This window comes from Portunus trituberculatus, chromosome 37 (assembly GCF_017591435.1).
Source record: "Portunus trituberculatus isolate SZX2019 chromosome 37, ASM1759143v1, whole genome shotgun sequence".
In the NCBI taxonomy this organism is placed as follows: Eukaryota; Metazoa; Arthropoda; class Malacostraca; order Decapoda; family Portunidae; genus Portunus; species Portunus trituberculatus.
In genome coordinates, this window is record NC_059291.1 from 21,122,154 (window position 1) to 21,134,653 (window position 12,500).

At 49.7% G+C, this 12,500-nt stretch overlaps 1 protein-coding gene across 11 annotated transcripts in view; it reads left to right on the forward strand.

Moving 5' to 3' along the window:
• LOC123514385 (CLIP-associating protein 1-like) overlaps positions 1-12,500 on the forward strand; it is a 317,191-nt gene that overhangs the window by 191,416 nt on the left and 113,275 nt on the right. For 2 of the 11 annotated variants that reach the window (XM_045272277.1, XM_045272278.1), the window contains exon 1: positions 9,441-9,650. The exons of 7 other annotated variants lie outside the window; for them this stretch is intronic. The gene's annotated coding sequence lies outside the window, so the exon portion shown is untranslated. Of the gene's footprint in view, positions 1-9,440; positions 9,651-12,500 lie in introns of those variants that run through there. 2 more of the 11 variants (XM_045272280.1, XM_045272284.1) reach the window with 2 other exon arrangements.

Sequence of the window (12,500 nt, forward strand, 5' to 3'; positions counted from 1 at the left end):
CCCGAGCCAGACAGGAAATGCCAGGAAGGAGAAGACGCTCGTGCTTAACTCAATATAACCCTCACAAGTAGGCCTAGGCAGAGAAAAGAGGAGAAGCCAACATTTTTCACCTTTTCTTTCCCCCGTGTGCTGGCAGGAGACACACCAGGCCGAGCAAACAGCTTCATAGGTGAGAGTTTGCTCTCCTGATTAAAACACAGCACTGCTTGTTTACCAGGATTTCAAGTCCGTCCCGGCCCGCACACTACACCGCTCCGCCCGCCTGCTCCTCGTGTCCTGCCTACTTGAGAAAGCAGTATTATCAGACACGCTTTTTCTCCCAGCCAGATCGAAATTCCCAGGCGAATATGCCGCGTCTGGCCTTACCATAGATTTTCGTCCATTGTGTTTACGGAGGAATTTGGTTTATATGACTCGATGATTTTCCGCTGGGTGTCTGCACTTTGCTTGGTGGGAAGAGCAGCGATAGGGTGCAGGTTTTGCCATGGTGGTGGTGATGGTGGTAGTGGTGGTGGCGGCGGTGGCGACAATCAGTCCAATCTGTGTCATTTTCAATCCTTTAAACTAAACGCTCCTTCTCTTTTTGTCCTTTCCTCCTACTCTGGTTAAAAGCCTTTTCACCCTCTCCTCTCTTTCCTTTCTTCTTTATCCACCAGTGTCTTGCTAAAAGAAACACACACACACACACACACACACACACACACACACACACACACACACACACACACACACACACACACACACACACACACACACACACACGGCCCGGTAGCTCAGTGGTTAGAGCTGGCTTCACAAGCCAGATGACCGGGTTCGATTCCCGCCGGGTGGAGATATTTGGGTGTGTGTCCTCACGTGTAGCCCTGTTCACCTAGCAGTGAGTAGGTGCAGGATGTAAATCGAGGAGTTGTGACCTTGTTGTCCCGGTGTGTGGTGTGTGCCTGGTCTCAGGCCTATCCGAAGATCGGAAATAATGAGCTCTGAGCTCGTTCCGTAGGGTAACGTCTGGCTGTCTCGTCTGAGACTGCAGCAGATCAAACAGTGAAATTACACACACACACACACACACACACACACACACACACACACACACACACACACACACACACACACACGTCGCTGTTCTGCCATCACCCACCTGGCCCTTCTGAAGCCCTGTCGTCCCGTATATCCCATGAGAGGGACGCCCCATCACCCCCATCACCCCATTGTGTTGGTCCCTGAATTAGTCTCGGTAGTGGATTAGGTGTGATGCCTGGGCAGGGGTGAGGATAGAGGCAAGAGTAGGGATGTCGGTTAGGGGTGGGGGTGGGGGTGGAGGTGGGGGCGGGGGCGAGCGTTGTGATGTCAGCTGACGCATACACCCTACCCTTTCCCCTCCCTGAGTCACCTTACTGTTCCCCTCCCTTCCTTCCTTCCTTCCACCAGCACCATCACCACCGCCACCAGATGTTTACGTCACTTGATCCCTTTAAACGTCATCCCAAGCCCAGCTGCATTCCTCTCTCTCTCTCTCTCTCTCTCTCTCTCTCTCTCTCTCTCTCTCTCTCTCTCTCTCTCTCTCTCTCTCTCTCTCTCTCTCTCTCTCTCTCTCTCTCTCTCTCTCTCTCTCTCTCTCTCTCTCTCTCTCTCTCTCTCTCTCTCTCTCTCTCTCTCTCTCTCTCTCTCTCTCTCTCTCTCTCTCTCTCTCTCTCTCTCTCTCTCTCTCTCTCTCTCTCTCATGGAGTCCCTTTAACTTTTAGACTTCGGGTGTGTGATGTTGTAATGATCCTTCCCTATACACCCACCACCCTCCCTTTCCCCTCCTCCTGCATATCCTTCTCTCTCGTACTCGTACCCTCTCCTCCACACGGCTCATTTCCCTCCCTCTTTCCCTCTCTCCACTCCATCTCACTCCTCGCCCCTACCACCAATAGTCTCCGCCCCTCCATTTAGTAATTAAGGCAAATTTGGGTGTGAATGCAAAGTCCACCATATCGTAAATTTGTTAGTTGTCTCTTGTCCCTTCGTGTCATTGTGGAACTGTGACTTATGGGCTGCACTGTTCTCCCTCTCCCTCTCTCTTTCTTTCTCTTTTTCTTTGTTGCACTCTTTCCCCTGCTCCTGTCCCTTTTCTCTCTTCTTTCTCTTCTGCTCTTCACTCTCCCTCTTTCCTCTCGTCTAATTTCCTCTTCTCGTTTCGTGCTCCGTTTCCGTTTTTGTAGTAAGCTGCTCTCTCTCTCTCTCTCTCTCTCTCTCTCTCTCTCTCTCTCTCTCTCTCTCTCTCTCTCTCTCTCTCTCTCTCTCTCTCTCTCTCTCTCTCTCTCTCTCTCTCTCTCTCTCTCTCAGTATTTTCACCCATCGTACGCCGCAACGCCATCTACTTTTCTCTCCTCCCTGACCCTTGCATCCCCTCACTTCCCCTTACATTCCCTTCGCCCGCTCCTTTTATCCCTCTCTCCCCCACTCTCTTCCCTTTCACATACCCTCTCCCCTCGCCTCCCACAGTCTAGCCCGTGTCTGGCCCTAATAAATTGTTAGCCCGAGCCGACCCCTATCCCCTCTCCCTCCCATCTGTAGTACTAGACACAGCCGGGCGGCGCTGCTGTGGCTGGCAGTGCGGGTATCGGCTCTGTGTTTTATTGCTGCGTTGTAAAGAAGTTTCGTTTAACCTGTCGTGCCCCTCATATAGATCACCTTTGTTGCCAGTCCTTCCCTTCCTTCCTACCTTTGCTTCCTTGCCTGGCCTCCACAACGTTCTTTTCGCTCTCGCAGTTTTCGTTTTCATCCTTCCATGTCAGTTTCTCTTCTTTTCCTGTTCTCTTGTCTCAGCCGCCTCGCGTCCCACTCTGGGTGTCACTGTCACACCGCTCACCTTGTTAGTGCACTTTGATGTTAACATGTTGTTGTTGTTGTTGTTGTTTGTCTTGGTGATGGTGGTGTTGTGGTGCTCTCTTCATCCTCTTCTTCCTCTTTTACCGGCGTTTTAGTCTTCTTTGTGCTTTCACTTTATTTAATTGGTTTTGTTTGTTTGATAATAATCATTTGATTTTGTGTTCAGCATAAAGGTTTGGTAGTTTATTGTGATGTAGTACTGTGTGTGTGTGTGTGTGTGTGTGTGTGTGTGTGTGTGTGTGTGTGTGTGTGTGTGTGTGTGTGTGTGTGTGTGTGTATAATTCACCACCACGGTCGTCTGCTGGTCACCCAGCCACCCTTCCCCATTACGGAGCGAGCTCAGAGCTCATAGACCGATCTTCGGTCTGTGTGTAATTCACTGTTTGATCTGCTGCAGTCTCTGACGAGACAGCCAGACGTTACCCTACGGAACGAGCTCAGAGCTCATTATTTCCGATCTTCGAATAGGCCTGAGACCAGGCACACACCACACACCGGGACAACAAGGTCACAACTCCTCGATTTACATCCCGTACCTACTCACTGCTAGGTGAACAGGGGCTACACGTGAAAGGAGACACCCAAATATCTTCACCCGGCCGGGGAATCGAACCCCGGTCCTATGGCTTGTGAAGCCAGTGCTCTAACCACTGAACTACCGGGCCGTGTGTGTGTGTGTGTGTGTGTGTGTGTGTGTGTGTGTGTGTGTGTGTGTGTGCGTGCGTGCGTGCGTGCGTGCGTGCGTGCGTGCGTGCGTGCGTGTGCGCGTGCGCGCGCGTTGCCCTTCAGGGATGTTGGCAGTCAGTGGCAGCAGAAAATAAGGGATTGACAGTGGGAGGACGGGGATTACATGCCAGAAAGGTCCGCAAGTTTCCTTCTCTTTGGCCATTCTTCAGGCCTTGCCCCGTCAATTTGAGTTAGCTCGACAGACTAACTCTGCTGCATGCCATTCACCAGCAACCAATCATGTGCCTCTCCCTCCACACTACATTCAATCACGTACGTTTCCCTCCAAATGACCGCCAATCACATGCACTTTCCCGCCAACGACAACCAATCAAGTGGTTGAAAGAGGTGAAGGGTTTGGTCTTATCAGGTCTGGCAATGATGACTTGTTTGTGATGAGGTAAAGGAAAGGAGAAAGGGTGGTGAGTGATGAAGGAGGAGGAATTTTATCAGTGCGTAGGTAATGTTGTCCCATTTAGCTCATGTTATGCTGTGCTTGTGTGAGGATGAGTTGCATTTTGTTAGCCAGATTCGAAGTAATGGAGTGGAATAGGAAGGCTGGTGCATGACGCCAACACTTGGGAAACAGCGTGGGCGTGAGGATGTGCTGGTTGTGTGTAGGCGGTGGCACTTAAGCGCAACATACATATGGCTCTCGCCTCTTACACGTGCACTCCTTCCCGTCCACCCACTCCCTCCTTCCCTGCCCCACTGATCAAGTTCTCTGCCGTCACTGGGTGCTCCGCGGGTGGTCTTCCCTGCCCTGTCACGTAGCCCACTGACTTGAAGACGCACACCTGTACACACCTGCAGATCAATGACGCTTGGAAAGGAAGTGAAGTTGAATGGTAAACGGTATGCAGATGTCAGTGAAGGTGGCGGCTAGAACACAAAAAGTGGCAAGTAGCCATCAGTAGAGTTGTGGCGAGGGTGAGGGCACAGATCTAGCGGCGGTTCCCTCAGGTGTGTCTGAGACATAGCAGGTCAGTAGCATTCACAAAAACCTTAGTAAGGGGATTGATGGTGGTTTCCTCACATCGCCAGCCATAGATTTATCTTCTTGAACTTTGTTCCAAGAATATGATCCTCCAGGCGTCTACAGATTTGACGCTCCTCACGTCAGATAGCTCGTGGTCCCCATTGATCTTTCGCTACTCTAATCACTAAAGTATTCCCTTCTTGCACTCTAGTTGGACAAGAATATATAAGAAAAGAAAGAAAAAGCGTTTGATGGTGTTTTGATTTTAAGTATTTTTTATTATAATGTCCAGATTGATTAGTTAAAGCGGTGAGTGTGACTGCCAGCACAGAGCAGGTCAAAGCAGGTTGATCACGTCACGCTGATGAAGGCACTCGAAAGGCGTTAATCTCTTCTGGCCGGATGAATCTAATCCCAGATGATCTTTCCGTACCGATTCATCTGCGTCTCCGCCCAGTGCTTTGGCAGCATAATACCAGTACCCAAGATGTATTAGACTAAGAGGTAAACGCACTTCGGCATTATTGGAACCGCTGACGTCACCATGTGTATTGTTTACGTCTAGTGTTGTGGTGGTGTGTTCACGTGTGGCAGATTTTATCAGCAATTGTGTACTCTTCACGGGCTTTGTATTACGATATTAATAGTTAAATGGGTAAAGCAAGAGTGTGCGCTGTATTTGTATGTACACCTGGTAAGGACAGCAACCTAAGATACCATAAATTCCCATCTAATGATAACCTTGCTAGACAGTGGATCCATAAGTGTTTCCGTTCAGACCATATTAACATTAAGTATGCTGTGGTTTGTGAACGACACTTTAGTTCAGCCCAGATTGAACGAAATCTGAAGTACGAGCTTTTAAATTTGCCAGTTCCACGAACTGTGAGAAATTTAAAACAGGATGCAATTCCTGATCAGAATCTGCCATCACGAGGACACAGATGCCAGGGAATCGGCCATCCACCAGCATTTAAAGGTAAGAAACTGTGTATTTTGTAAGTGGTGGTGGTGTTTGTAGTAAATAAGTGGTGGTGGTGGTAATACTAGGTTCTAGTAAAGTAAGTGGTGGTGGTTCTAGTCTAATACATCTTGGTTCTAGTGAAGAATGTGGTATGGTAGTGGTTCTAGTAAAGTAAGTGGTATGTGCTATGCTTGTGAAACGATCACAGTAGATGCTGGTGAAGCTAATACTAAGTTGGAGGTGCAAATATTGTAAGTATGTGGTGGTAGTTTAAATCAAAACATATGGTAGAGGTGGTGGCATATCCCCATATTTTCTTGCAAATCACTAAGAAACGTAAAATACAGTTAGTGGCATTATATCTACTAAACTTAGTAACCAAGATGCTAAAAGATAACCACTCAAATAAAAGAAATATGCGGAACATCTATATTCCACAATTAAAATCTGTCCTAGTTGGTTGACATGCTGACGTCACGATTCTGGGTTTTAAAAGCCTCCCGCACTACGTCAATGATTTCAAGACTGAAGTGCGTTCACCTCCTAGTCTAATACATCTTGCCAGTACCTTTCGCGGCCAGACGTGAGCAATGCCCTGGGTCTGAGGGAGATGTCTTCGTGTACCTTCCATCACCCTGCACCTCGCTAGTCGGTCTGCCAAGCCTTATCACAACTTGAAAATGAATACAATTAACGTGTATGAACTTTCATTGAAAGGTGATCAACACAAGCCAGACTGTTCTACTTCAAAGCCAGCGGCCGCAAAACAAACGGCGAGAGGAAACTCGTCTGCCTACTGCGGCTGACTACTAATGTGTGTGTGTGTGTGTGTGTGTGTGTGTGTGTGTGTGTGTGTGTGTGAGAGAGTGAGAGAGAGGAGAGAGAGAGAGAGAGAGAGAGAGAGAGAGAGAGAGAGAGAGAGAGAGAGAGAGAGAGAGAGAGAGAGAGAGAATGAATCATCACGCTTTATTTCATGACGATAAATAAACCGCGCACACACACACACACACACACACACACACACACACACACACACACACACACACACACACACACACACACACACACACACACACACACACACACACAGCCTGGTGGGTGAATAACAGGCGGTATCGTGGTGTGGTGCAGTGGAGGGGAAGGGGTGGCAGAGGCAGAGGGTGGCAGGAGGCCCTCGTGTGCCAGGTGGACACAGTGCGGATGTTCTCCCTCTTATATCGATTGCTGCTGCCGCTGCTGCTGTTGCGTTTCCTAACCTTGGCAGCCATTTAGAGTAGTTGTCTCCTCTTGCCTCCTTTGCCGCCCACTCGCCATACTACACCTATCAGTGCTTCACTGTTACTGATAACCCAACTCTAGAGGGAGAGATTGGAGGCGAGATGCGAGCTAACGATGCTACGAGGTTAAGTTGACCCAGCAGTGGTGTGGCTCCTGGTTCTTATTACTGAAATGCTTCTAAGTTGTTAGTATGTCGTGGTTTGAATTCTGGCTGGTGCTAAAGGTCATGTAAAGTACTGCACATGTGTGAGAGAGAGAGAGAGAGAGAGAGAGAGAGAGAGAGAGAGAGAGAGAGAGAGAGAGAGAGAATTATTGATCATGTTATTGATTAGTTTTCTAAGCAATGTTACTGCTTTGTCACCCTCCCTCACACCCTTCACACACACACACGCACACACACACACACACACACACACACACACACACACACACACACACACACACACACACACACACACACACACACACACACACACACACACACACACACATTACGTATATAGTTCTCCTCGTAAGTGCTTGAGTAATGTTCTTTTTGTCTCTTCCTTTTGTTCCTTGAAGTGACTCATTATTCTCTCTCTCCTGCAGGTACGTACATGTCCTTCGGGGCGGCTTGGCACTCGGCTTGACGTGATGAAAGGCGGTATGTATGTGTGTGTATGTATCTCCCGTAAGTTCTTCTCACGATGCATTGTTGAGGGGAAGCAAACATGATAATTAGAACGAAACGAAGGAGGTGGACGTGAAGTTTGCTGTGATGATGTTCTGATTGCATTCTTATCAGTTAGTGTGTGTGTGTGTGTGTGTGTGTGTGTGTGTGTGTGTGTGTGTGTGTGTGTGTGTGTGTGTGTTTTCCGCCTTGTACTGCAGTGCTTATTTTTGTTTTTCGTTCTCTCTTTCCTCCCCATTCCCTCTTGTGGTGAAGGGAGGCGAGGCTGGAGGGTAGGACGCAGTTGAAGGGGCGTCATGGTGGAGAGAGCGAGGCGTGCGAAGGGGGTTGGGGGCGAGATAAGGGTATAGGAATACGTATGTACTGTATGTATGTATGTATGTATGTATGTGCAATACATGTAAGGCTGTTAAAGGGCTAGGGTATGGTCTGGAAGTGGGCGAATGAACCGCGGCAGTATATGATGTGTGTGTGTGTGTGTGTGTGTGTGTGTGTGTGTTCACTGTTTGATCTGCTGCAGTCTCTGACGAGACAGCCAGACGTTACCCTACGGAACGAGCTCAGAGCTCATTATTTCCGATCTTGGGATAGGTCTGAGACCAGGCACACACCACACACCGGGACAACAAGGTCACAACTCCTCGATTTACATCCCGTACCTACTCACTGCTAGGTGAACAGGGGCTACACGTGAAAGGAGACACACCCAAATATCTCCACCCGGCCGGGGAATCGAACCCCGGTCATCTGGCTTGTGTGTGTGTGTGTGTGTGTGTGTGCGTGTGCTCTCGCGCGCATCCGCCAAGGACGCCACGTCAGGATTATGTGTAGCGTTACTTAACCCCTATGGCGATGGTGGTAGCGGTGCTGCGTTGGCCCTCAGGTCGCGTAGCTTTCCTTCTGTTTGGGGCGGTGTGTGCTACTAAGTGATGACCGGTAAGGAATCCCTCGCGAGGAAGAGGTCATGGCGTCCTTACAGGTGATACAAATTTAAAACCTTGCCTGTCGCACAGAAATGTGAGGAGCAAATCAGTGCAGGATATGAACTTGTGTGACCTGTGGTGGTGGTGGTGGTGGTGGTTGGGTAGGGGGGAGGGTTCAGAGTACGGTCACATGTCTTGGGGCTGGGCGGGACAGATGCACATCAATAACATAGTGTACCAGGACGTGATTTGCATATGGGCAGTGTACGGGCAAGGTGAGCCAAGATGTCGGCACTTGCCGCCACAATGAGATGTTCTCACTGGCATCGTCTGCCATGCTAGAAATAACGCTTTACTGTCTACACTGTCTCTCTCTCTCTCTCTCTCTCTCTCTCTCTCTCTCTCTCTCTCTCTCTCTCTCTCTCTCTCTCTCTCTCTCTCTCTCTCTCTCTCTCTCTCTCTCTCTGTGTGTGTGTGTGTGTGTCAGTTTTTAGGGGCATAAACTTTAATACACTTCATTTTGTTTTATTTCCCGAGAGTTTTGTGTGTTGAATGCCTTCACATAGAAACATCGACGCACGTCTGGGCAATCTTTACTTTGATGTGAAATGTTATTCGTCTAATTTGGTCTTTGAAACCAAGAATGTTCAGTTCCAAACTAATAGTTGTATACAGTAGTCAGTCTCCTCTATAAGGAAATAGTGACGTCAGTCTATTTATGGAACGTAAACATGTATTCAAGTATTTGCTTTGCATTATCCATGTGGTGAAAGTTGATCGTTTACGACAATAATTCTGCAAGTCTACAAAAACTAAATATTTCTTTCTCTTTGAAGTTCATACGCCACGTGGGTGACGAGGAGGAACAATGTCGTAAGGAGCAGGTGCTGGTCAGCATCAGGCTTAGTTGAGGCCAGGCCACATCACTGAGGGAGGAAAGAGGCAATCATTCTGTGGAATTGCGATTTTTTTTTTTGCCGGTGTGTGTGTGTGTGTGTGTGTGTGTGTGTGTGTGTGTGTGTGTGTGTGTGTGTGTGTGTGTGTGTCGCGCCCGAGGGGTGGCACCGGGAACGTGTGTTGTGGCGGCAGCGTTCAGGCAAGAGTGAGGGAGGGCCAGTGACTGTGAGCCAGTCAGTGACGGGCCGACGCGCGAACAGTGAGGGTGTGCGTTCATGTGGCTCCGCGACGCGGTGTGTCAATGGCGGGAGGTGTTATCCCGCCCCAGTTTGCGTTGAGGTGAATTGTGGTGTCAGCGAAAGGATGAGTGTTACTGGAGTGTGGCATGAGGCAGGAGGACGTGGTGGTGTGGTGCCCGAGGTGAATGCGCGTGACAGGAACAGGAGTCCGCTGGCTCAGGCGATACTACATTGGCTCCCTGAAGAGAATGTCAAGTGGGTGCTAACTCTGCTTAGGACTAAGGAAACGTGGACAATGATCACAGGAGTGAGGGACGGCGTGACGGTAATGGGGCCGAATGGGAAGTGTTGGGTGGTGGGGACGAGTGTGAGGCGGTGGAGTGGGATGCGTCTGGTGCCTCGCTTACTCTTGTGTGTGTGTGTGTGTGTGTGTGAGAGAGAGAGAGAGAGAGAGAGAGAGAGAGAGAGAGAACACGGCTCTGTGGCGTGTTTTACAAATCTTAGTCATCCTGAGGGGCAGTCTCTAGCGAAAGCCTCCGTCAGGGCTCAAGTGACGCCAGTATCATCTTGCCTCGCGGTAGAGGGATCCAAGGCAGTGAGCGGTGCCCCCATCCTTGCCCCACAGGACTGACGTGGCAGCCGACAGGCGGAACTGTTCCTCTCGGGAACTTGATATGCGTTAGCTACCTTATCGCTCCAAGACCCGCTGTGAGGCACCCGTCCTTACCCTACCACACTGCGGTTTCGCTTCCCAAACCAAACTTCAGGACAACCTGAAGAAGAGGTCGTGTACATTGCGTAACCACGCCTCGGGTGTAGCCCAAGTGCGGTTGATCCCCGAGGCTGGAAAGTGAATGGTGGTAGTGGTGGTGGTGGCGGTGGTGGTGGTGGTGGTGGTGGTGGCGGCAGGACGCTGAGCGGGTGGTGGAAGGAAATAGTTTGTTATGGTAGCGTAGGGGTGACGGTGATGCCCACACCGCACCTCCTATACCTCTCACTCCCTGCTCTCACCATTACCTTCATTCTTCTCACTCATCACTGTAGTCACCATCTTTGTTTGAATTTGGTTGCCATGTAAAGGGCAACGCAATAAATGTTGCTGCTCACCTGGTAAATGACGAGAGATTTAGTGATATTTTACTCGTAGGTTTTTGTGTGAGGCACGTGACAGTTCCGATGAGATGGGACGGTGACGGTGACACACACACACACACACACACACACACACACACACACACACACACACACACACACACACACACACACACACCGCGTAGTGTGGTGGTTAGCACGCTCGACTCACACTCGAGAGGGTCCGGGTTCGAATCCCGGAGGCGGAGGCAAATGGGCAAGCCTCTTAATGTGTAGCCCCTGTTCACCTATCAGTAAATAGGTACGGGATGTAACTCGAGGGGTTGTGGCCTCGCTTTCCCGGTGTGTGGAGTGTGTTGTGGTCTCAGTCCTACCCGAAGATCGGTCTATGAGCTCTGAGCTCACTCCGTAATGGGGAAGACTGTCTGGGTGACCAGCACGCGACCGAAGTGAACACACACAGTGGTCTAAGAAGGTACTGGCAACCAACTTAGGAGCGTCGCTGTCAGTCATGAGAACTGGTGAAAGTATGAGGTGATGGTGGTGGTGCAGGAGGAGTTGGTACTAACCTGGCGCTTCACTACCATCCCGCTGAGAAGACCCTTGCCCCTCAGCCACGTGTATCCTGTAGGAAGTGCCTTCTCATCCTTCATATTAGCCACTGAGATGGCTCTGAGCCGGGCAAAGGCTGGGCCATCAATCCGAACCGTCCCTCTATTGTTCCCAGTGTGGCGGTCACAGGAGAGCCCTTGCTGTGTGTGTGTGTGTTTCACTGTTTGATCTGCTGCAGTCTCTGACGAGACAGCTAGACGTTACCCATACGGAACTAGCTCAGAGCTCATTATTTCCGATCTTCGGATAGGCCTGAGACCAGGCACACACCACACACCGGGACAACAAGGTCACAACTGTGACAACTGTGTGTGTGTGTGTGTGTGTGGTGGATGAACCTTCCCGCTGGTGCCTCGAGTGTCATAACATCCCTGCTGTGCCGTCCATGTTGTTAATAGTTTTTTTTACTCGGTCTGCAGTGCGTTGTTTGGGCATCACACTGCAGCACCCATGCCGGGCAACGCCCAGAAAGATTGGCTATCCTGATCCCTCTCAGCACATCGTCTCATGCGTGCAGTGCCTTGTGTCCAAGGCAACCCGCTGAGCTTTGCCGAGAGAGAGAGAGAGAGAGAGAGAGAGAGAGAGAGAGAGAGAGAGAGAGAGAGGGTCTGCCCGAGAGAGTAAGGAGGGCATTGCTTCACTGCGGTGACTCATGCGTCACGTGACCTTGGACAGAAACAATTGCTTTGAGAACCTTTTCTCCCGTCAAGCAATGCCCCTCAGAGTTACTCGTGTACCTTTCGTAGTCTGACGGTTTGTCTCGCCATTGCACAGGCCAACCTCGGATTTAACATTGTTCATACTCACACAAGAGTAATGATTAGCGGGCAGAGTTGCCAAGGTTAGCCATTTCTCATCGTGCCGTGTGCCAGTCTCGTCCTGCCTCCATGCTGGGACTGGTCTGTAGGCGCTGCCCTGACCACACCGACCAACAGCTCCACGAATGTTATTAGCTAGATAAATTGATAGGCAAACAGCAGAGAGAGAGAGAGAGAGAGAGAGAGAGAGAGAGAGAGAGAGAGAGAGAGAGAGAGAGAGAGAGACTGTTTTCTTGGTCCATGGAGATGTCAAGAGACGTAAGTGGTCATGTGGAGGAGAACGCTAAAGTAATTGTTGTGTAAAATGATTTTGTTTGTACTTTGCTGTTATTTGACATTACAAACATTACGAATGCCGATATTTAATGATAAAAGAAAGTTACTAGTGGTATATATCCATTATTATCATTCTCTCCCATTTCATTAAC